Source organism: Triturus cristatus, chromosome 1_1 (assembly GCF_964204655.1).
Source record: "Triturus cristatus chromosome 1_1, aTriCri1.1, whole genome shotgun sequence".
Classification (NCBI taxonomy): domain Eukaryota; kingdom Metazoa; phylum Chordata; class Amphibia; order Caudata; family Salamandridae; genus Triturus; species Triturus cristatus.
The window spans coordinates 1,180,496,838-1,180,524,580 of record NC_140579.1 but is presented as its reverse complement, the minus strand read 5'-3'; positions in this window follow the sequence as shown (position 1 = coordinate 1,180,524,580).

Here is a 27,743-nt window from a genome sequence, read left to right as displayed (position 1 = left end):
TGATCTCACACCCATATCTGCAGTGATGGTGATCTTAAACCTATATCTGCAGTGATGGTGATCTCACACCCATCTCTGCAGTGATAGTGATCTCACACCCATATCTGCAGTGATGGTGATCTCACCTATATATGCAGTGATAGTGATCTCACACCTATATCTGAAGTAATGGTGATCTCACACCTATATCTACAGTAATAATAATCTCATACCTATATCTGCAGTGATGGTGATCTCACGCCTATTTCTGCAGTGATAGTGATCTCACACCTACATCTGCAGTGATGCTGATCTCACACCTATATCTGCAATGATGGTCATCTCACACCTATATCTGCAGTGATAGTGATCTCACACCTATATCTGAAGTGATGATGCTCTGACACCTATATCTGCAGTGATAGTGATCTCACACCAATATCTGTAGTGATGGTGATCTCACACCACTATCTGCAGTGATAGAGATCTCACACCTATATCTGCAGTGATGGTGATCTCATACCTAAATCTGCAGTGATAGGGATCTCACACCTATATCTGAAGTAATGTCTGCAGTGATAGTGATCTCAAACCTATAGCTGCAGTGATAGTGATCTAACACCAATATCTACAGTGATAGAGATCTCACACCTATATCTGCTGTGATAGTGATCTCACACCTATCTCTGCAGTGATAGTGATCTCACACCCATATCTGCACTGATAGTGAACTCACACCTATATCTGCAGCGATGGTGATCTTACACCTATATCTGCAGTGATAGTGATCTCTCACCTATCTCTGCAGTGATGGTGATCTTACACCTATACATGCAGTGATAGTGATCTCACACCTATATCTGCAGTGATAGTGATCTCACACCTATCTCTGAATTAATATCTGCAGTGATAGTGATCTCAAACCTATATCTGCAGTGATAGTCATCTCACACCAATATCTACAGTGATAGAGATCTCACACCTATATCTGCCGTGATAGTGATCTCACACCTATATCAGCAGTGATTGTGATCTCACACCTGTATCTGCAGTGATAGTGATCTCACACCTATGGCTCAAGTAATGATGATCTCACACCTATATTTGCAGTGATAATGATCTCACACCTATATCTGCAGTGATGGTGATCTCACACCTATATCTGCAGTGATGGTGATCTCATACCTAAATCTGCAATGATAGGGATCTCACACCTATATCTGAAGTAATATCTGCAGTGATAGTGATCTCAAACCTATAGCTGCAGTGATAGTGATCTAACACCAATATCTACAGTGATAGAGATCTCACACCTATATCTGCGGTGATGGTGATCTTACACCTATATCTTCTGTGATAGTGATCTCACACCTATCTCAGCAGTGATAGTGATCTCACACTTATATCTGCAGTGATGGTGATCTTACACCTATAATTGCAGTGATAGTGATCTCACACCAATATCTGCATTGGTGGTGATCTCACACCTATATCTGCAGTGATAGTGACCTCACACCTATACCTGCAGCAATAGTGATCTCACACCTATATCTGCAGTGATAGTGATCTCACACCTATATCTGCAGTGATAGTGATTTCACACCTATCTCTGAATTAATATCTGCAGTGATAGTGATCTCAAACCTATATCTGCAGTGATAGTCATCTCACACCAATATCTACAGTGATAGAGATCTCACACTTATATCTGCCATGATAGTGATCTCACACCTATATCAGCAGTGATTGTGATCTCACAACGATACTGGCAGTGATGGTGATCTCATACCTATATCTGCAGTGATGGTGATCTCACACCTGTATCTGCAGTGATAGTGATCTCACACCTATATCTCAAGTAATGATGATCTCACACCTATATTTGCAGTGATAATGATCTCACACCTATATCTGCAGTGATGGTGACCTCACACCTATATCTGCAGTGATGGTTATCTCATACCTAAATCTGCAGTGATAGGGATCTCACACCTATAACTGAAGTAATATCTGCAGTGATAGTGATCTCAAACCTATAGCTGCAGTGATAGTGATCTAACACCAATATCTACAGTGATAGAGATCTCACACCTATATCTGCAGTGATGATGATCTTACTCCTATATCTGCTGTGATAGTGATCTCACACCTATCTCTGCAGTGATAGTGATCTCACACTTATATCTGCAGCGATGGTGATCTTACACCTATATCTGCAGTGATAGTGATCTCACACCTATATCTGCGGTGATGGTGATCTTACACCTATATCTGCTGTGATAGTGATCTCACACCTATCTCAGCAGTGATAGTGATCTCACACTTATATCTGCAGTGATGGTGATCTTACACCTATACCTGCAGCAATAGTGATCTCACACCTATATCTGCAGTGATAGTGATCTCACACCTATATCTGCAGTGATAGTGATTTCACACCTATCTCTGAATTAATATCTGCAGTGATAGTGATCTCAAACCTATATCTGCAGTGATAGTCATCTCACACCAATATCTACAGTGATAGAGATCTCACACTTATATCTGCCATGATAGTGATCTCACACCTATATCAGCAGTGATTGTGATCTCACAAGAATATCTGCAGTGATGGTGATCTCACACCTATATCTGCAGTGATGGTGATCTCACACCTGTATCTGCAGTGATAGTGATCTCACACCTATATCTCAAGTAATGATGATCTCACACCTATATTTGCAGTGATAATGATCTCACACCTATATCTGCAGTGATGGTGATCTCACACCTATATCTGCAGTGATGGTGATCTCATACCTAAATCTGCAGTGATAGGGATCTCACGCCTATATCTGAAGTAATATCTGCAGTGATATTGATCTCAAACCTATAGCTGCAGTGATAGTGATCTAACACCAATATCTAAAGTGATAGAGATCTCACACCTATATCTGCAGTGATGGTGATCTTACTCCTATATCTGCTGTGATAGTGATCTCACACCTATCTCTGCAGTGATAGTGATCTCACACTTATATCTGCAGCGATGGTGATCTTACACCTATATCTGCAGTGATAGTGATCTCACACCTATCTCTGCAGTGATGGTGATCTTACACCTATACGTGCAGTGATAGTGATCTCACACCTATATCTGCAGTGATGGTGATCTTACACCTATATCTGCAGTGATAGTGAGCTCACACCTATCTCTGCAGTGATAGTGATCTCTCACCCATATCTGCAGTGATGGTGATCTCACCTATATATGAAGTGATAGTGATCTCACACCTATATCTGAAGTAATGGTGATCTCACACCTATATCTACAGTAATAATAATCTCATACCTATATCTGCAGTGATGGTGATCTCACACCTATATCTGCAGTGATAGTGATCTCACACCTACATCTGCAGTGATAGAGATCTCACACCTTTATCTGCAGTGATGGTGATCTAACACCTATATCTGCAGTGATAGTGATCTCACACCAATATCTGCATTGGTGGTGATCTCACACCTATATCTGCAGTGATAGTGATCTCACACCTATACCTGCAGCAATAGTGATCTCACACCTATCTGCAGTGATAGTGATCTCACACCTATATCTGCAGTGATAGTGATTTCACACCTATCTCTGAATTAATATCTGCAGTGATAGTGATCTCAAACCTATATCTGCAGTGATAGTCATCTCACACCAATATCTACAGTGATAGAGATCTCACACTTATATCTGCCATGATAGTGATCTCACACCTATATCAGCAGTGATTGTGATCTCACAACAATATCTGCAGTGATGGTGATCTCACACCTATATCTGCAGTGATGGTGATCTCACACCTGTATCTGCAGTGATAGTGATCTCACACCTATATCTCAAGTAATGATGATCTCACACCTATATTTGCAGTGATAATGATCTCACACCTATGTCTGCAGTGATGGTGATCTCACACCTATATCTGCAGTGATGGTGATCTCATACCTAAATCTGCAGTGAAACCGATCTCACACCTATATCTGAAGTAATTTCTGCAGTGATAGTGATCTCAAACCTATAGCTGCAGTGATGGTGATCTAACACCAATATCTACAGTGATAGAGATCTCACACCTATATCTGCAGTGATGGTGATCTTACTCCTATATCTGCTGTGATAGTGATCTCACACCTATCTTTGCAGTGATAGTGATCTCACACTTATATCTGCAGCGATGGTGATCTTACACCTATGCGTGCAGTGATAGTGATCTCACACCTATATCTGCAGTGATGGTGATCTTACACCTATATCTGCAGTGATAGTGAGCTCACACCCATCTCTGCAGTGATAGTGATCTCTCACCCATATCTGCAGTGATGGTGATCTCACCTATATATGCAGTGATAGTGATCTCTCACCTATATCTGAATTAATGGTGATCCCACACCTATATCTACAGTAATAATAATCTCATACCTATATCTGCAATGATGGTGATCTCACGCCTATATCTGCAGTGATAGTGATCTCACACCTATATCTGCAGTGATGGTCATCTCACACATATATCTGCAGTGATAGTGATCTCACACCAATATCTGCATTGGTGGTGATCTCACACCTATATCTGCAGTGATAGTGATCTCACACCTATATCTGCAGCAATAGTGATCTCACACCTATATCTGCAGTGATGTTGATCTCACCTATATCTGCAGTGATTGTGATGTCACACCTGTATCTGAAGCAATATCTGCAGTGATTGTGATCTCACACATATCTGCAGTGATAGTAATCTCACGCCTATTTCTGAAGTAATGGTGATCTCACACCTGTATCTGAAGTAATGGTAATCTCACACCTATATCTGCAGTGATAGTGATCTCACATCTATATCTGCAGTGAAAGTGATATACTGTGATAGAGATCTCACATCTTTATCTGCAGTGAGAGTGATCTTACTCTTATATCTGCAGTGATAGTCATCTCACACCAATATCTGCAGTGATGGCAATCTCACACATATATCTGCAGTGATAGTGATCTTGCACCTATATCTGCAGTAATAGTGCTCTCACACCTATATCTGCAGTGATGGTGATCTCACACCTAAATCTGCGGTGACAGTGATCTCACACCTATATCTGAAGTAATGGTGATCTCACACCTATATCTGCAGTGATAGGGATCTCATACCTATATCTGAAGTAATATCTGCAGTGATAGAGATCTCAAACCTATATCTGCAGTGATAGTGATCTAACACCAATATCTACAGTGATAGAGATCTCACACCTATATCTGCAGCAATAGTGATCTCACACCTATATATGCAGTGATGTTGATCTCACCTATATCTGCAGTGATTGTGATGTCACTCCTGTATCTGAAGCAATATCTGCAGTGATTGTGATCTCACACATATCTGCAGTGATAGTGATCTCACGCCTATTTCTGAAGTAATGGTGATCTCACACCTGTATCTGAAGTAATGGTAATCTCACACCTATATCTGCATTGATAGTGATATCACATCTATATCTGCAGTGAAAGTGATATACAGTGATAGAGATCTCACACTTATATCTGCCATGATAGTGATCTCACACCTATATCAGCAGTGATTGTGATCTCACAACACTATCTGCAGTGATGGTGATCTCACACCTATATCTGCAGTGATGGTGATCTCACACCTGTATCTGCAGTGATAGTGATCTCACACCTATATCTCAAGTAATGATGATCTCACACCTATATTTGCAGTGATAATGATCTCACACCTATGTCTGCAGTGATGGTGATCTCACACCTATATCTGCAGTGATGGTGATCTCATACCTAAATCTGCAGTGATACTGATCTCACACCTATATCTGAAGTAATATCTGCAGTGATGGTGATCTCAAACCTATAGCTGCAGTGATAGTGATCTAACACCAATATCTACAGTGATAGAGATCTCACACCTATATCTGCAGTGATGGTGATCTTACTCCTATATCTGCTGTGATAGTGATCTCACACCTATCTTTGCAGTGATAGTGATCTCACACTTATATCTGCAGCGATGGTGATCTTACACCTATGCGTGCAGTGATAGTGATCTCACACCTATATCTGCAGTGATGGTGATCTTACACCTATATCTGCAGTGATAGTGAGCTCACACCCATCTCTGCAGTGATAGTGATCTCTCACCCATATCTGCAGTGATGGTGATCTCACCTATATATGCAGTGATAGTGATCTCACACCTATATCTGAATTAATGGTGATCCCACACCTATATCTACAGTAATAATAATATCATACCTATATCTGCAGTGATGGTGATCTCACGCCTATATCTGCAATGATAGTGATCTCACACCTATATCTGCAGTGATGGTCATCTCACACCTATATCTGCAGTGATAGTGATCTCACACCAATATCTGCATTGGTGGTGATCTCACACCTATATCTGCAGTGATAGTGATCTCACACCCATATCTGCAGCAATAGTGATCTCACACCTATATCTGCAGTGATGTTGATCTCACCTATATCTGCAGTGATTGTGATGTCACACCTGTATCTGAAGCAATATCTGCAGTGATTGTGATCTCACACATATCTGCAGTGATAGTAATCTCACGCCTATTTCTGAAGTAATGGTGATCTCACACCTATATCTGCAGTGATGTTGATCTCACCTATATCTGCAGTGATTGTGATGTCACACCTGTATCTGAAGCAATATCTGCAGTGATTGTGATCTCACACATATCTGCAGTGATAGTAATCTCACGCCTATTTCTGAAGTAATGGTGATCTCACACCTGTATCTGAAGTAATGGTAATCTCACACCTATATCTGCAGTGATAGTGATCTCACATCTATATCTGCAGTGAAAGTGATATACTGTGATAGAGATCTCACATCTTTATCTGCAGTGAGAGTGATCTTACTCTTATATCTGCAGTGATAGTCATCTCACACCAATATCTGCAGTGATGGCAATCTCACACATATATCTGCAGTGATAGTGATCTTGCACCTATATCTGCAGTAATAGTGCTCTCACACCTATATCTGCAGTGATGGTGATCTCACACCTAAATCTGCGGTGACAGTGATCTCACACCTATATCTGAAGTAATGGTGATCTCACACCTATATCTGCAGTGATAGGGATCTCATACCTATATCTGAAGTAATATCTGCAGTGATAGAGATCTCAAACCTATATCTGCAGTGATAGTGATCTAACACCAATATCTACAGTGATAGAGATCTCACACCTATATCTGCAGCAACAGTGATCTCACACCTATATATGCAGTGATGTTGATCTCACCTATATCTGCAGTGATTGTGATGTCACTCCTGTATCTGAAGCAATATCTGCAGTGATTGTGATCTCACACATATCTGCAGTGATAGTGATCTCACGCCTATTTCTGAAGTAATGGTGATCTCACACCTGTATCTGAAGTAATGGTAATCTCACACCTATATCTGCATTGATAGTGATATCACATCTATATCTGCAGTGAAAGTGATATACAGTGATAGAGATCTCACACTTATATCTGCCATGATAGTGATCTCACACCTATATCAGCAGTGATTGTGATCTCACAACACTATCTGCAGTGATGGTGCTCTCACACCTATATCTGCAGTGATGGTGATCTCACACCTGTATCTGCAGTGATAGTGATCTCACACCTATATCTCAAGTAATGATGATCTCACACCTATATTTGCAGTGATAATGATCTCACACCTATGTCTGCAGTGATGGTGATCTCACACCTATATCTGCAGTGATGGTGATCTCATACCTAAATCTGCAGTGATACCGATCTCACACCTATATCTGAAGTAATATCTGCAGTGATGGTGATCTCAAACCTATAGCTGCAGTGATAGTGATCTAACACCAATATCTACAGTGATAGAGATCTCACACCTATATCTGCAGTGATGGTGATCTTACTCCTATATCTGCTGTGATAGTGATCTCACACCTATCTTTGCAGTGATAGTGATCTCACACTTATATCTGCAGCGATGGTGATCTTACACCTATGCGTGCAGTGATAGTGATCTCACACCTATATCTGCAGTGATGGTGATCTTACACCTATATCTGCAGTGATAGTGAGCTCACACCCATCTCTGCAGTGATAGTGATCTCTCACCCATATCTGCAGTGATGGTGATCTCACCTATATATGCAGTGATAGTGATCTCACACCTATATCTGAATTAATGGTGATCCCACACCTATATCTACAGTAATAATAATCTCATACCTATATCTGCAGTGATGGTGATCTCACGCCTATATCTGCAATGATAGTGATCTCACACCTATATCTGCAGTGATGGTCATCTCACACCTATATCTGCAGTGATAGTGATCTCACACCAATATCTGCATTGGTGGTGATCTCACACCTATATCTGCAGTGATAGTGATCTCACACCCATATCTGCAGCAATAGTGATCTCACACCTATATCTGCAGTGATGTTGATCTCACCTATATCTGCAGTGATTGTGATGTCACACCTGTATCTGAAGCAATATCTGCAGTGATTGTGATCTCACACATATCTGCAGTGATAGTAATCTCACGCCTATTTCTGAATTAATGGTGATCTCACACCTGTATCTGAAGTAATGGTAATCTCACACCTATATCTGCAGTGATAGTGATCTCACATCTATATCTGCAGTGAAAGTGATATACAGTGATAGAGATCTCACATCTTTATCTGCAGTGAGAGTGATCTTACTCTTATATCTGCAGTGATAGTCATCTCACACCAATATCTGCAGTGATGGCAATCTCACACATATATCTGCAGTGATAGTGATCTTGCACCTATATCTGCAGTAATAGTGCTCTCACACCTATATCTGCAGTGATGGTGATCTCACACCTAAATCTGCGGTGACAGTGATCTCACACCTATATCTGAAGTAATGGTGATCTCACACCTATATCTCCAGTGATAGGGATCTCATACCTATATCTGAAGTAATATCTGCAGTGATAGAGATCTCAAACCTATATCTGCAGTGATAGTGATCTAACACCAATATCTACAGTGATAGAGATCTCACACCTATATCTGCAGCAATAGTGATCTCACACCTATATATGCAGTGATGTTGATCTCACCTATATCTGCAGTGATTGTGATGTCACTCCTGTATCTGAAGCAATATCTGCAGTGATTGTGATCTCACAAATATCTGCAGTGATAGTGATCTCATGCCTATTTCTGAAGTAATGGTGATCTCACACCTGTATCTGAAGTAATGGTAATCTCACACCTATATCTGCAGTGATAGTGATATCACATCTATATCTGCAGTGAAAGTGATATACAGTGATAGAGATCTCACATCTTTATCTGCAGTGAGAGTGATCTCACTCTTATATCTGCAGTGATAGTCATCTCACACCAATATCTGCAGTGATGGCAATCTCACACATATATCTGCAGTGATAGTGATCTTGCACCTATATCTGCAGTAATAGTGCTCTCACACCTATATCTGCAGTGATGGTGATCTCACACCTAAATCTGCAGTGACAGTGATCTCACACCTATTACTGAAGTAATGGTGATCTCACACCTGTATCTGCAGTGATAGTGATCTCATGCCTATATCTCAAGTAATGATGATCTCACACCTATATTTGCAGTGAAAGAGATCTCACACCTATAGCTGCAGTGATAGTGTTCTCACACCTATATCTGCAGTGATAGTGATCTAACACCAATATCTGCAGGGATAGTGAGCTCACACCTATATATGCAGAGATAGTGATCTCACACCTATATCTGCAGCAATAGTGATCTCACACCTATATCTGCAGTGATGTTGATCTCACCTATATCTGCAGTGATTGTGATGTCACATCTGTATCTGAAGCAATATCTGCAGTGATTGTGATCTCACACATATCTGCAGTGATAATGATCTCACGCCTATTTCTGAAGTAATGGTGATCTCACACCTGTATCTGAAGTAATGGTAATCTCACACCTATATCTGCAGTGATAGTGATCTCACATCTTTATCTGCAGTGAGAGTGATCTCACTCTTATATCTGCAGTGATAGTCATCTCACACCAATATCTGCAGTGATGGCAATCTCACACATATATCTGCAGTGATAGTGATCTTGCACCTATATCTGCAGTAATAGTGCTCTCACACCTATATCTGCAGTGATGGCGATCTCACACCAATATCTACAGTGATAGAGATCTCACACCTATATCTGCCGTGATAGTGATCTCACACCTATATCAGCAGTGATTGTGATCTCACAACAATATCTGCAGTGATGGTGATCTCACACCTATATCTGCAGTGATGGTGATCTCACACCTGTATTTGTAGTGATAGTGATCTCACACCTATATCTCAAGTAATGATGATCTCACACCTATATTTGCAGTGATAATGATCTCACACCTATATCTGCAGTGATGGTGATCTCACACCTATATCTGCAGGGATGGTGATCTCATACCAAAATCTGCAGTGATAGGGATCTCACACCTATATCTGAAGTAATGTCTGCAGTGATAGTGATCTCAAACCAATAGCTGCAGTGATAGTGATCTAACACCAATATCTACAGTGATAGAGATCTCACACCTATATCTGCAGTGATGGTGATCTTACACCTATATCTGCTGTGATAGGGATCTCACACCTATCTCTGCAGCGATAGTGATCTCACACGTATATCTACAGCGATGGTGATCTTACACCTATATCTGCAGTGATAGTGATCTCTCACCTATCTCTGCAGTGATGGTGATCTTACACCTATACGTGCAGTGATAGTGATCTCACACCTATATCTGCAGTGATTGTGATCTCACACCTATCTCTGAATTAACATCTGCAGTGATAGTGATCTCAAACCTATATCTGCAGTGATAGTGATCTCACACCAATATCTACAGTGATAGAGATCTCACACCTATATCTGCCGTGATAGTGATCTCACACCTATATCAGCAGTGATTGTGATCTCACAACAATATCTGCTGTGATGGTGATCTCACACCTATATCTGCAGTGATGGTGATCTCACACCTGTATCTGCAGTGATAGTGATCTCACACCTATATCTCAAGTCATGATGATCTCACACCTATATTTGCAGTGATAACGATCTCACACCTATATCTGCAGTGATGGTGATCTCACACCTATATCTGCAGTGATGGTAATCTCATACCTAAATCTGCAGTGATAGGGATCTCACACCTATATCTGAAGTAATGTCTGCAGTGATAGTGATCTCAAACCTATAGCTGCAGTGATAGTGATCTAACACCAATATCTACAGTGATAGAGATCTCACACCTATATCTGCAGTGATGGTGATCTTACACCTATATCTGCAGTGATAGTGATTTCACACCTATCTCTGCAGTGATAGTGATCTCACATGTATATCTGCAGCGATGGTGATCTTACACCTATATCTGCAGTGATAGTGATCTCTCACCTATCTCTGCAGTGATGGTGATCTTACACCTATACGTGCAGTGATAGTGATCTCACACCCATATCTGCAGTGATAGTGATCTCACACCCATCTCTGCAGTGATAGTGATCTCACACCCATATCTGCAGTGATAGTGATCTCACCTATATATGTAGTGATAGTGATCTCACACCTATATCTGAAGTAATGGTGATCTCACACCTATATCTACAGTAATAATAATCTCATACCTATATCTGCAGTGATGGTGATCTCACGCCTATTTCTGCAGTGATAGTGATCTCACACCTACATCTGCAGTGATGCTGATCTCACACCTATATCTGCAATGATGGTCATCTCACACCTATATCTGCAGTGATAGTGATCTCACACCTATATCTGAAGTGATGATGCTCTGACACCTATATCTGTAGTGATGGTGATCTCACACCACTATCTGCAGTGATAGAGATCTCACACCTTTATCTGCAGTGATGGTGATCTCACACCTATATCTGCTGTGATAGTGAGCTCACACCAATATCTGCATTGGTGTTGATCTCACACCTATATCTTCAGTGATAGTGATCTCACACCTATATCTGCAGCAATAGTGATCTCACACCTATATCTGCAGTGATGTTGATCTCACCTATATCTGCAGTGAGTGTGATGTCACACCTGTATCTGAAGCAATATCTGCAGTGATAGTGATCTCACACATGTCTGCAGTGATAGTGATCTCACGCCTATTTCTGAAGTAATGGTGATCTCACACCTGTATCTGAAGTAATGGTGATCTCTCACCAATATCTGCAGTGATAGTGATCTCACATCTATATCTGCAGTGAAAGTGATATACAGTGATAGAGATCTCACATCTTTATCTGCAGTGAGAGTGATCTTACTCTTATATCTGCAGTGATAGTCATCTCACACCAATATCTGCAGTGATGGCAATCTCACACATATATCTGCAGTGATAGTGATCTTGCACCTATATCTGCAGTAATAGTGCTCTCACACCTATATCTGCAGTGATGGTGATCTCACACCTAAATCTGCGGTGACAGTGATCTCACACCTATATCTGAAGTAATGGTGATCTCACACCTATATCTGCAGTGATAGGGATCTCATACCTATATCTGAAGTAATATCTGCAGTGATAGAGATCTCAAACCTATATCTGCAGTGATAGTGATCTAACACCAATATCTACAGTGATAGAGATCTCACACCTATATCTGCAGCAATAGTGATCTCACACCTATATATGCAGTGATGTTGATCTCACCTATATCTGCAGTGATTGTGATGTCACTCCTGTATCTGAAGCAATATCTGCAGTGATTGTGATCTCACACATATCTGCAGTGATAGTGATCTCACGCCTATTTCTGTAGTAATGGTGATCTCACACCTGTATCTGAAGTAATGGTAATCTCACACCTATATCTGCATTGATAGTGATATCACATCTATATCTGCAGTGAAAGTGATATACAGTGATAGAGATCTCACACTTATATCTGCCATGATAGTGATCTCACACCTATATCAGCAGTGATTGTGATCTCACAACACTATCTGCAGTGATGGTGATCTCACACCTATATCTGCAGTGATGGTGATCTCACACCTGTATCTGCAGTGATAGTGATCTCACACCTATATCTCAAGTAATGATGATCTCACACCTATATTTGCAGTGATAATGATCTCACACCTATGTCTGCAGTGATGGTGATCTCACACCTATATCTGCAGTGATGGTGATCTCATACCTAAATCTGCAGTGATACCGATCTCACACCTATATCTGAAGTAATATCTGCAGTGATGGTGATCTCAAACCTATAGCTGCAGTGATAGTGATCTAACACCAATATCTACAGTGATAGAGATCTCACACCTATATCTGCAGTGATGGTGATCTTACTCCTATATCTGCTGTGATAGTGATCTCACACCTATCTTTGCAGTGATAGTGATCTCACACTTATATCTGCAGCGATGGTGATCTTACACCTATGCGTGCAGTGATAGTGATCTCACACCTATATCTGCAGTGATGGTGATCTTACACCTATATCTGCAGTGATAGTGAGCTCACACCCATCTCTGCAGTGATAGTGATCTCTCACCCATATCTGCAGTGATGGTGATCTCACCTATATATGCAGTGATAGTGATCTCACACCTATATCTGAATTAATGGTGATCCCACACCTATATCTACAGTAATAATAATCTCATACCTATATCTGCAGTGATGGTGATCTCACGCCTATATCTGCAGTGATAGTGATCTCACACCTATATCTGCAGTGATGGTCATCTCACACCTATATCTGCAGTGATAGTGATCTCACACCAATATCTGCATTGGTGGTGATCTCACACCTATATCTGCAGTGATAGTGATCTCACACCCATATCTGCAGCAATAGTGATCTCACACCTATATCTGCAGTGATGTTGATCTCACCTATATCTGCAGTGATTGTGATGTCACACCTGTATCTGAAGCAATATCTGCAGTGATTGTGATCTCACACATATCTGCAGTGATAGTAATCTCACGCCTATTTCTGAAGTAATGGTGATCTCACACCTGTATCTGAAGTAATGGTAATCTCACACCTATATCTGCAGTGATAGTGATCTCACATCTATATCTGCAGTGAAAGTGATATACAGTGATAGAGATCTCACATCTTTATCTGCAGTGAGAGTGATCTTACTCTTATATCTGCAGTGATAGTCATCTCACACCAATATCTGCAGTGATGGCAATCTCACACATATATCTGCAGTGATAGTGATCTTGCACCTATATCTGCAGTAATAGTGCTCTCACACCTATATCTGCAGTGATGGTGATCTCACACCTAAATCTGCGGTGACAGTGATCTCACACCTATATCTGAAGTAATGGTGATCTCACACCTATATCTCCAGTGATAGGGATCTCATACCTATATCTGAAGTAATATCTGCAGTGATAGAGATCTCAAACCTATATCTGCAGTGATAGTGATCTAACACCAATATCTACAGTGATAGAGATCTCACACCTATATCTGCAGCAATAGTGATCTCACACCTATATATGCAGTGATGTTGATCTCACCTATATCTGCAGTGATTGTGATGTCACTCCTGTATCTGAAGCAATATCTGCAGTGATTGTGATCTCACAAATATCTGCAGTGATAGTGATCTCACGCCTATTTCTGAAGTAATGGTGATCTCACACCTGTATCTGAAGTAATGGTAATCTCACACCTATATCTGAAGTGATTGTGATATCACATCTATATCTGCAGTGAAAGTGATATACAGTGATAGAGATCTCACATCTTTATCTGCAGTGAGAGTGATCTCACTCTTATATCTGCAGTGATAGTCATCTCACACCAATATCTGCAGTGATGGCAATCTCACACATATATCTGCAGTGATAGTGATCTTGCACCTATATCTGCAGTAATAGTGCTCTCACACCTATATCTGCAGTGATGGTGATCTCACACCTAAATCTGCAGTGACAGTGATCTCACACCTATTACTGAAGTAATGGTGATCTCACACCTGTATCTGCAGTGATAGTGATCTCATGCCTATATCTCAAGTAATGATGATCTCACACCTATATTTGCAGTGAAAGAGATCTCACACCTATAGCTGCAGTGATAGTGTTCTCACACCTATATCTGCAGTGATAGTGATCTAACACCAATATCTGCAGGGATAGTGAGCTCACACCTATATATGCAGAGATAGTGATCTCACACCTATATCTGCAGCAATAGTGATCTCACACCTATATCTGCAGTGATGTTGATCTCACCTATATCTGCAGTGATTGTGATGTCACATCTGTATCTGAAGCAATATCTGCAGTGATTGTGATCTCACACATATCTGCAGTGATAGTGATCTCACGCCTATTTCTGAAGTAATGGTGATCTCACACCTGTATCTGAAGTAATGGTAATCTCACACCTATATCTGCAGTGATAGTGATCTCACATCTTTATCTGCAGTGAGAGTGATCTCACTCTTATATCTGCAGTGATAGTCATCTCACACCAATATCTGCAGTGATGGCAATCTCACACATATATCTGCAGTGATAGTGATCTTGCACCTATATCTGCAGTAATAGTGCTCTCACACCTATATCTGCAGTGATGGCGATCTCACACCAATATCTACAGTGATAGAGATCTCACACCTATATCTGCCGTGATAGTGATCTCACACCTATATCAGCAGTGATTGTGATCTCACAACAATATCTGCAGTGATGGTGATCTCACACCTATATCTGCAGTGATGGTGATCTCACACCTGTATTTGCAGTGATAGTGATCTCACACCTATATCTCAAGTAATGATGATCTCACACCTATATTTGCAGTGATAATGATCTCACACCTATATCTGCAGTGATGGTGATCTCACACCTATATCTGCAGGGATGGTGATCTCATACCAAAATCTGCAGTGATAGGGATCTCACACCTATATCTGAAGTAATGTCTGCAGTGATAGTGATCTCAAACCAATAGCTGCAGTGATAGTGATCTAACACCAATATCTACAGTGATAGAGATCTCACACCTATATCTGCAGTGATGGTGATCTTACACCTATATCTGCTGTGATAGGGATCTCACACCTATCTCTGCAGCGATAGTGATCTCACACGTATATCTACAGCGATGGTGATCTTACACCTATATCTGCAGTGATAGTGATCTCTCACCTATCTCTGCAGTGATGGTGATCTTACACCTATACGTGCAGTGATAGTGATCTCACACCTATATCTGCAGTGATTGTGATCTCACACCTATCTCTGAATTAACATCTGCAGTGATAGTGATCTCAAACCTATATCTGCAGTGATAGTGATCTCACACCAATATCTACAGTGATAGAGATCTCACACCTATATCTGCCGTGATAGTGATCTCACACCTATATCAGCAGTGATTGTGATCTCACACCTGTATCTGCAGTGATAGTGATCTCACACCTATGGCTCAAGTAATGATGATCTCACACCTATATTTGCAGTGATAATGATCTCACACCTATATCTGCAGTGATGGTGATCTCACACCTATATCTGCAGTGATGGTGATCTCATACCTAAATCTGCAGTGATACCGATCTCACACCTATATCTGAAGTAATATCTGCAGTGATGGTGATCTCAAACCTATAGCTGCAGTGATAGTGATCTAACACCAATATCTACAGTGATAGAGATCTCACACCTATATCTGCAGTGATGGTGATCTTACTCCTATATCTGCTGTGATAGTGATCTCACACCTATCTTTGCAGTGATAGTGATCTCACACTTATATCTGCAGCGATGGTGATCTTACACCTATGCGTGCAGTGATAGTGATCTCACACCTATATCTGCAGTGATGGTGATCTTACACCTATATCTGCAGTGATAGTGAGCTCACACCCATCTCTGCAGTGATAGTGATCTCTCACCCATATCTGCAGTGATGGTGATCTCACCTATATATGCAGTGATAGTGATCTCACACCTATATCTGAATTAATGGTGATCCCACACCTATATCTACAGTAATAATAATCTCATACCTATATCTGCAGTGATGGTGATCTCACGCCTATATCTGCAGTGATAGTGATCTCACACCTATATCTGCAGTGATGGTCATCTCACACCTATATCTGCCGTGATAGTGATCTCACACCTATATCAGCAGTGATGGTGATCTCACACCTGTATCTGCAGTGATAGTGATCTCACACCTATATCTCAAGTAATGATGATCTCACACCTATATTTGCAGTGATAATGATCTCACACCTATGTCTGCAGTGATGGTGATCTCACACCTATATCTGCAGTGATGGTGATCTCATACCTAAATCTGCAGTGATACCGATCTCACACCTATATCTGAAGTAATATCTGCAGTGATGGTGATCTCAAACCTATAGCTGCAGTGATAGTGATCTAACACCAATATCTACAGTGATAGAGATCTCACACCTATATCTGCAGTGATGGTGATCTTACTCCTATATCTGCTGTGATAGTGATCTCACACCTATCTTTGCAGTGATAGTGATCTCACACTTATATCTGCAGCGATGGTGATCTTACACCTATGCGTGCAGTGATAGTGATCTCACACCTATATCTGCAGTGATGGTGATCTTACACCTATATCTGCAGTGATAGTGAGCTCACACCCATCTCTGCAGTGATAGTGATCTCTCACCCATATCTGCAGTGATGGTGATCTCACCTATATATGCAGTGATAGTGATCTCACACCTATATCTGAATTAATGGTGATCCCACACCTATATCTACAGTAATAATAATCTCATACCTATATCTGCAGTGATGGTGATCTCACGCCTATATCTGCAGTGATAGTGATCTCACACCTATATCTGCAGTGATGGTCATCTCACACCTATATCTGCAGTGATAGTGATCTCACACCAATATCTGCATTGGTGGTGATCTCACACCTATATCTGCAGTGATAGTGATCTCACACCCATATCTGCAGCAATAGTGATCTCACACCTATATCTGCAGTGATGTTGATCTCACCTATATCTGCAGTGATTGTGATGTCACACCTGTATCTGAAGCAATATCTGCAGTGATTGTGATCTCACACATATCTGCAGTGATAGTAATCTCACGCCTATTTCTGAAGTAATGGTGATCTCACACCTGTATCTGAAGTAATGGTAATCTCACACCTATATCTGCAGTGATAGTGATCTCACATCTATATCTGCAGTGAAAGTGATATACAGTGATAGAGATCTCACATCTTTATCTGCAGTGAGAGTGATCTTACTCTTATATCTGCAGTGATAGTCATCTCACACCAATATCTGCAGTGATGGCAATCTCACACATATATCTGCAGTGATAGTGATCTTGCACCTATATCTGCAGTAATAGTGCTCTCACACCTATATCTGCAGTGATGGTGATCTCACACCTAAATCTGCGGTGACAGTGATCTCACACCTATATCTGAAGTAATGGTGATCTCACACCTATATCTCCAGTGATAGGGATCTCATACCTATATCTGAAGTAATATCTGCAGTGATAGAGATCTCAAACCTATATCTGCAGTGATAGTGATCTAACACCAATATCTACAGTGATAGAGATCTCACACCTATATCTGCAGCAATAGTGATCTCACACCTATATATGCAGTGATGTTGATCTCACCTATATCTGCAGTGATTGTGATGTCACTCCTGTATCTGAAGCAATATCTGCAGTGATTGTGATCTCACAAATATCTGCAGTGATAGTGATCTCACGCCTATTTCTGAAGTAATGGTGATCTCACACCTGTATCTGAAGTAATGGTAATCTCACACCTATATCTGAAGTGATTGTGATATCACATCTATATCTGCAGTGAAAGTGATATACAGTGATAGAGATCTCACATCTTTATCTGCAGTGAGAGTGATCTCACTCTTATATCTGCAGTGATAGTCATCTCACACCAATATCTGCAGTGATGGCAATCTCACACATATATCTGCAGTGATAGTGATCTTGCACCTATATCTGCAGTAATAGTGCTCTCACACCTATATCTGCAGTGATGGTGATCTCACACCTAAATCTGCAGTGACAGTGATCTCACACCTATTACTGAAGTAATGGTGATCTCACACCTGTATCTGCAGTGATAGTGATCTCATGCCTATATCTCAAGTAATGATGATCTCACACCTATATTTGCAGTGAAAGAGATCTCACACCTATAGCTGCAGTGATAGTGTTCTCACACCTATATCTGCAGTGATAGTGATCTAACACCAATATCTGCAGGGATAGTGAGCTCACACCTATATATGCAGAGATAGTGATCTCACACCTATATCTGCAGCAATAGTGATCTCACACCTATATCTGCAGTGATGTTGATCTCACCTATATCTGCAGTGATTGTGATGTCACATCTGTATCTGAAGCAATATCTGCAGTGATTGTGATCTCACACATATCTGCAGTGATAGTGATCTCACGCCTATTTCTGAAGTAATGGTGATCTCACACCTGTATCTGAAGTAATGGTAATCTCACACCTATATCTGCAGTGATAGTGATCTCACATCTTTATCTGCAGTGAGAGTGATCTCACTCTTATATCTGCAGTGATAGTCATCTCACACCAATATCTGCAGTGATGGCAATCTCACACATATATCTGCAGTGATAGTGATCTTGCACCTATATCTGCAGTAATAGTGCTCTCACACCTATATCTGCAGTGATGGCGATCTCACACCAATATCTACAGTGATAGAGATCTCACACCTATATCTGCCGTGATAGTGATCTCACACCTATATCAGCAGTGATTGTGATCTCACAACAATATCTGCAGTGATGGTGATCTCACACCTATATCTGCAGTGATGGTGATCTCACACCTGTATTTGCAGTGATAGTGATCTCACACCTATATCTCAAGTAATGATGATCTCACACCTATATTTGCAGTGATAATGATCTCACACCTATATCTGCAGTGATGGTGATCTCACACCTATATCTGCAGGGATGGTGATCTCATACCAAAATCTGCAGTGATAGGGATCTCACACCTATATCTGAAGTAATGTCTGCAGTGATAGTGATCTCAAACCAATAGCTGCAGTGATAGTGATCTAACACCAATATCTACAGTGATAGAGATCTCACACCTATATCTGCAGTGATGGTGATCTTACACCTATATCTGCTGTGATAGGGATCTCACACCTATCTCTGCAGCGATAGTGATCTCACACGTATATCTACAGCGATGGTGATCTTACACCTATATCTGCAGTGATAGTGATCTCTCACCTATCTCTGCAGTGATGGTGATCTTACACCTATACGTGCAGTGATAGTGATCTCACACCTATATCTGCAGTGATTGTGATCTCACACCTATCTCTGAATTAACATCTGCAGTGATAGTGATCTCAAACCTATATCTGCAGTGATAGTGATCTCACACCAATATCTACAGTGATAGAGATCTCACACCTATATCTGCCGTGATAGTGATCTCACACCTATATCAGCAGTGATTGTGATCTCACACCTGTATCTGCAGTGATAGTGATCTCACACCTATGGCTCAAGTAATGATGATCTCACACCTATATTTGCAGTGATAATGATCTCACACCTATATCTGCAGTGATGGTGATCTCACACCTATATCTGCAGTGATGGTGATCTCATACCTAAATCTGCAGTGATAGGGATCTCACACCTATATCTGAAGTAATATCTGCAGTGATAGTGATCTCAAACCTATAGCTGCAGTGATAGTGATCTAACACCAATATCTACAGTGATAGAGATCTCACACCTATATCTGCGGTGATGGTGATCTTACACCTATATCTGCTGTGATAGTGATCTCACACCTATCTCAGCAGTGATAGTGATCTCACACTTATATCTGCAGTGATGGTGATCTTACACCTATAATTGCAGTGATAGTGATCTCACACCAATATCTGCATTGGTGGTGATCTCACACCTATATCTGCAGTGATAGTGACCTCACACCTATACCTGCAGCAATAGTGATCTCACACCTATATCTGCAGTGATAGTGATCTCACACCTATATCTGCAGTGATAGTGATTTCACACCTATCTCTGAATTAATATCTGCAGTGATAGTGATCTCAAACCTATATCTGCAGTGATAGTCATCTCACACCAATATCTACAGTGATAGAGATCTCACACTTATATCTGCCATGATAGTGATCTCACACCTATATCAGCAGTGATTGTGATCTCACAACGATACTGGCAGTGATGGTGATCTCATACCTATATCTGCAGTGATGGTGATCTCACACCTGTATCTGCAGTGATAGTGATCTCACACCTATATCTCAAGTAATGATGATCTCACACCTATATTTGCAGTGATAATGATCTCACACCTATATCTGCAGTGATGGTGACCTCACACCTATATCTGCAGTGATGGTTATCTCATACCTAAATCTGCAGTGATAGGGATCTCACACCTATAACTGAAGTAATATCTGCAGTGATAGTGATCTCAAACCTATAGCTGCAGTGATAGTGATCTAACACCAATATCTACAGTGATAGAGATCTCACACCTATATCTGCAGTGATGATGATCTTACTCCTATATCTGCTGTGATAGTGATCTCACACCTATCTCTGCAGTGATAGTGATCTCACACTTATATCTGCAGCGATGGTGATCTTACACCTATATCTGCAGTGATAGTGATCTCACACCTATATCTGCGGTGATGGTGATCTTACACCTATATCTGCTGTGATAGTGATCTCACACCTATCTCAGCAGTGATAGTGATCTCACACTTATATCTGCAGTGATGGTGATCTTACACCTATACCTGCAGCAATAGTGATCTCACACCTATATCTGCAGTGATAGTGATCTCACACCTATATCTGCAGTGATAGTGATTTCACACCTATCTCTGAATTAATATCTGCAGTGATAGTGATCTCAAACCTATATCTGCAGTGATAGTCATCTCACACCTATATCTGAAGTGATGATGCTCTGACACCTATATCTGCAGTGATAGTGATCTCACACCAATATCTGTAGTGATGGTGATCTCACACCACTATCTGCAGTGATAGAGATCTCACACCTATATCTGCAGTGATGGTGATCTCATACCTAAATCTGCAGTGATAGGGATCTCACACCTATATCTGAAGTAATGTCTGCAGTGATAGTGATCTCAAACCTATAGCTGCAGTGATAGTGATCTAACACCAATATCTACAGTGATAGAGATCTCACACCTATATCTGCAGTGATGGTGATCTTACACCTATATCGCCTGTGATAGGGATCTCACACCTATCTCTGCAGTGATAGTGATCTCACACGTATATCTGCAGCGATGGTGATCTTACACCTATATCTGCAGTGATAGTGATCTCTCACCTATCTCTGCAGTGATGGTGATCTTACACCTATACATGCAGTGATAGTGATCTCACACCTATATCTGCAGTGATAGTGATCTCACGCCTATCTCTGAATTAATATCTGCAGTGATAGTGATCTCAAACCTATATCTGCAGTGATAGTCATCTCACACCAATATCTACAGTGATAGAGATCTCACACCTATATCTGCCGTGATAGTGATCTCACACCTATATCAGCAGTGATTGTGATCTCACACCTGTATCTGCAGTGATAGTGATCTCACACCTATGGCTCAAGTAATGATGATCTCACACCTGTATCTGCAGTGATAGTGATCTCACACCTATAGCTCAAGTAATGATCTCACACCTATATTTGCAGTGATAATGATCTCACACCTATATCTGCAGTGATGGTGATCTCACACCTATATCTGCAGTGATGGTGATCTCATACCTAAATCTGCAGTGATAGGGATCTCACACCTATATCTGAAGTAATATCTGCAGTGATAGTGATCTCAAACCTATATCTGCAGTGATAGTCATCTCACACCAATATCTACAGTGATAGAGATCTCACACCTATATCTGCCGTGATAGTGATCTTACACCTATATCTGCAGTGATAGTGAGCTCACACCCATATCTGCAGTGATAGTGATCTCACACCCATCTCTGCAGTGATAGTGATCTCACACCCATATCTGCAGTGATGGTGATCTCACCTATATATGTAGTGATAGTGATCTCACACCTATATCTGAAGTAATGGTGATCTCACACCTATATCTACAGTAATAATAATCTCATACCTATATCTGCAGTGATGGTGATCTCACGCCTATTTCTGCAGTGATAGTGATCTCACACCTACATCTGCAGTGATGCTGATCTCACACCTATATCTACAATGATGGTCATCTCACACCTATATCTGCAGTGATAGTGATCTCACACCTATATCTGAAGTGATGATGCTCTGACACCTATATCTGTAGTGATGGTGATCTCACACCACTATCTGCAGTGATAGAGATCTCACACCTTTATCTGCAGTGATGGTGATCTCACACCTATATCTGCTGTGATAGTGAGCTCACACCAATATCTGCATTGGTGTTGATCTCACACCTATATCTTCAGTGATAGTGATCTCACACCTATATCTGCAGCAATAGTGATCTCACACCTATATCTGCAGTGATGTTGATCTCACCTATATCTGCAGTGAGTGTGATGTCACACCTGTATCTGAAGCATTATCTGCAGTGATAGTGATCTCACACATGTCTGCAGTGATAGTGATCTCACGCCTATTTCTGAAGTAATGGTGATCTCTCACCAATATCTGCAGTGATAGTGATCTCACATCTATATCTGAAGTGAAAGTGATATACAGTGATAGAGATCTCACATGTTTATCTGCAGTGAGAGTGATCTCACTCCTATATCTGTAGTGATAGTCATCTCACATCAATATCTGCAGTGATGGCAATCTCACACATATATCTGCAGTGATAGTGATCTTGCACCTATATCTGCAGTAATAGTGCTCTCACACCTATATCTGCGGTGATGGTGATTTCACACCTAAATCTGCAGTGATAGTGATCTCACACCTATATCTGAAGTAATAGTGATCTCACACCTATATCTGCAGTGATAGGGATCTCATACCTTTATCTGAAGTAATATCTGCAGTGATAGTGATCTCAAACCTATATCTGCAGTGATCGTGATCTAACACCAATATCTACAGTGATAGAGATCTCACACCTAGATCTGCAGTGATAGTGATCTCACACCTATATCTGCAGTGATAGTGATTTCACACCTATCTCTGAATTAATATCTGCAGTGATAGTGATCTCAAACCTATATCTGCAGTGATAGTCATCTCACACCAATATCTACAGTGATAGAGATCTCACACTTATATCTGCCATGATAGTGATCTCACACCTATATCAGCAGTGATTGTGATCTCACACCTATATCTACAGTAATAATAATCTCATACCTATATCTGCAGTGATGGTGATCTCACGCCTATTTCTGCAGTGATAGTGATCTCACACCTACATCTGCAGTGATGCTGATCTCACACCTATATCTGCAATGATGGTCATCTCACACCTATATCTGCAGTGATAGTGATCCCACACCTATATCTGAAGTGATGATGCTCTGACACCTATATCTGCAGTGATAGTGATCTCACACCAATATCTGTAGTGATGGTGATCTCACACCACTATCTGCAGTGATAGAGATCTCACACCTATATCTGCAGTGATGGTGATCTCATACCTAAATCTGCAGTGATAGGCATCTCACACCTATATCTGAAGTAATGTCTGCAGTGATAGTGATCTCAAACCAATAGCTGCAGTGATAGTGATCTAACACCAATATCTACAGTGATAGAGATCTCACACCTATATCTGCAGTGATGGTGATCTTACACCTATATCTGCTGTGATAGGGATCTCACACCTATCTCTGCAGTGATAGTGATCTCACACGTATATCTACAGCGATGGTGATCTTACACCTATATCTGCAGTGATAGTGATCTCTCACCTATCTCTGCAGTGATGGTGATCTTACACCTATACGTGCAGTGATAGTGATCTCACACCTATATCTGCAGTGATTGTGATCTCACACCTATCTCTGAATTAACATCTGCAGTGATAGTGATCTCAAACCTATATCTGCAGTGATAGTGATCTCACACCAATATCTACAGTGATAGAGATCTCACACCTATATCTGCCGTGATAGTGATCTCACACCTATATCAGCAGTGATAGTGATCTCACACCAATATCTGTAGTGATGGTGATCTCACACCACTATCTGCAGTGATAGAGATCTCACACCTATATCTGCAGTGATGGTGATCTCATACCTAAATCTGCAGTGATAGGCATCTCACACCTATATCTGAAGTAATGTCTGCAGTGATAGTGATCTCAAACCTATAGCTGCAGTGATAGTGATCTAACACCAATATCTACAGTGATAGAGATCTCACACCTATATCTGCAGTGATGGTGATCTTACACCTATATCTCCTGTGATAGGGATCTCACACCTATCTCTGCAGTGATAGTGATCTCACACGTATATCTGCAGCGATGGTGATCTTACACCTATATCTGCAGTGATAGTGATCTCTCACCTATCTCTGCAGTGATGGTGATCTTACACCTATACATGCAGTGATAGTGATCTCACACCTATATCTGCAGTGATAGTGATCTCACACCTATCTCTGAATTAATATCTGCAGTGATAGTGATCTCAAACCTATATCTGCAGTGATAGTCATCTCACACCAATATCTACAGTGATATAGATCTCACACCTATATCTGCAGTGATGGTGATCTTACACCTATATCTGCTGTGATAGGGATCTCACACCTATCTCTGCAGCGATAGTGATCTCACACGTATATCTACAGCGATGGTGATCTTACACCTATATCTGCAGTGATAGTGATCTCTCACCTATCTCTGCAGTGATGGTGATCTTACACCTATACGTGCAGTGATAGTGATCTCACACCTATATCTGCAGTGATTGTGATCTCACACCTATCTCTGAATTAACATCTGCAGTGATAGTGATCTCAAACCTATATCTGCAGTGATAGTGATCTCACACCAATATCTACAGTGATAGAGATCTCACACCTATATCTGCCGTGATAGTGATCTCACACCTATATCAGCAGTGATTGTGATCTCACAACAATATCTGCTGTGATGGTGATCTCACACCTATATCTGCAGTGATGGTGATCTCACACCTGTATCTGCAGTGATAGTGATCTCACACCTATATCTCAAGTAATGATGATCTCACACCTATATTTGCAGTGATAATAATGATGATCTCACACCTATATTTGCAGTGATAATGATCTCACACCTATATCTGCAGTGATGGTGATCTCACACCTATATCTGCAGTGATGGTGATCTCATACCTAAATCTGCAGTGATAGGGATCTCACACCTATATCTGAAGTAATGTCTGCAGTGATAGTGATCTCAAACCTATAGCTGCAGTGATAGTGATCTAACACCAATATCTACAGTGATAGAGATCTCACACCTATATCTGCAGTGATGGTGATCTTACACCTATATATGCTGTGATAGGGATCTCACGCCTATCTCTGCAGTGATAGTGATCTCACACGTATATCTGCAGCGATGGTGATCTTACACCTATATCTGCAGTGATAGTGATCTCTCACCTATCTCTGCAGTGATGGTGATCTTACACCTATACGTGCAGTGATAGTGATCTCACACCCATATCTGCAGTGATGGTGATCTTAAACCTATATCTGCAGTGATGGTGATCTCACACCCATCTCTGCAGTGATAGTGATCTCACACCCATATCTGCAGTGATGGTGATCTCACCTATATATGCAGTGATAGTGATCTCACACCTATATCTGAAGTAATGGTGATCTCACACCTATATCTACAGTAATAATAATCTCATACCTATATCTGCAGTGATGGTGATCTCACGCCTATTTCTGCAGTGATAGTGATCTCACACCTACATCTGCAGTGATGCTGATCTCACACCTATATCTGCAATGATGGTCATCTCACACCTATATCTGCAGTGATAGTGATCTCACACCTATATCTGAAGTGATGATGCTCTGACACCTATATCTGCAGTGATAGTGATCTCACACCAATATCTGTAGTGATGGTGATCTCACACCACTATCTGCAGTGATAGAGATCTCACACCTATATCTGCAGTGATGGTGATCTCATACCTAAATCTGCAGTGATAGGGATCTCACACCTATATCTGAAGTAATGTCTGCAGTGATAGTGATCTCAAACCTATAGCTGCAGTGATAGTGATCTAACACCAATATCTACAGTGATAGAGATCTCACACCTATATCTGCAGTGATGGTGATCTTACACCTATATCTCCTGTGATAGGGATCTCACACCTATCTCTGCAGTGATAGTGATCTCACACGTATATCTGCAGCGATGGTGATCTTACACCTATATCTGCAGTGATAGTGATCTCTCACCTATCTCTGCAGTGATGGTGATCTTACACCTATACATGCAGTGATAGTGATCTCACACCTATATCTGCAGTGATAGTGATCTCACACCTATCTCTGAATTAATATCTGCAGTGATAGTGATCTCAA